The sequence below is a fragment of the Echinops telfairi genome, unplaced genomic scaffold (assembly GCF_000313985.2).
Source record: "Echinops telfairi isolate 266 unplaced genomic scaffold, ASM31398v2 ScPeMD7_29;HRSCAF=101, whole genome shotgun sequence".
Lineage (NCBI taxonomy): Eukaryota > Metazoa > Chordata > Mammalia > Afrosoricida > Tenrecidae > Echinops > Echinops telfairi.
The window spans coordinates 4403578-4404629 of NW_022103926.1; positions in this window are offsets into that span (position 1 = coordinate 4403578).

The following is a 1052-nucleotide window of genomic DNA, read 5'->3' on the forward strand; positions in this document are numbered from 1 at the left end:
AATATGTTGCTTTCCATTGGTCTTAGGGACCCCTGTGAAAGGGTCATTCGACCCCCAAAGGGGTCGCGACCCACATGTTGAGAACCGCTACCCTGAAGCACAGCTTCCCAAACTCATATGACCTACGCCCTCCTTTTCAGAAAAGATATTACTCAGTTCTCCCACACCCCAGCAATTAAAACCCTTTGTACTACAGCCTGAAACCCAAGCGAACGTGTTACCTGCTTCTGCAGCCCACCCTGGATTATTCCAGTCCTCCCCACACACACAGGGATGGTACTGCCCACTTTGGGAAACACCACTCTAAAGCCAGCCCCACCCCCAACAGACACAGGGCATACCTCCAGTATTTTCTAAAACCCCTGCCAACATGGACCTGACCTTTGGTTGGAATGTAGAGGGGCTGCTCCCTTTGAGGGAGGAGAGCAGAGCAGGTCCCACTGTTTGCCAACCCAGACCTTTGCTCCAGGACAGAGCATGGAGTCATTTATTAACATTCCAACTGGCCAGAATCAACAGGGAAGGTTCTGAAGAGAGAGCGAGCCTGGGGGCTGGCATGCTGGGGTCAGAAGGGAGAGCAGGAGCTTTGATGGGCTCCCACCCCTCCCGGCCTCCCTTTCCCCTGCGGTCACAGGAGCGGCCCATGGCCAGAGAGCTTTCCTACAGGCAAAATCCAAGAAGGGACTTGTCCTGGTCCCCAGGGCAGGGCTTGAACTAGTGTCCTGGAATGCACCTTTTCAAGAATTCAAATTTCACATTCTCAGCAAAACCACAAAGCTCTCCTAGCCTTTGAACGTCTCAGTCCCCATCATACTCTTCATTCTTTCTACCACACATGCCTCTACCTGCCCACACCCACTTCCAACATAATGCCTTGATTTGGGAGTTTTTTTGGCTTCTGGTGTGCCTTGTCTGTGGCCTGTCTCCCCATCAGGTTTGACCCCAGGAGGACAGGCAGCTTGTGTCTTCTGTTGGCTGCTAGCCCCAGGGCCTGGCACCAGGCCTGGCATAAGTCCCTGCCTGCCTAGGATGAGAGAGCTGGAAGGTAAGGC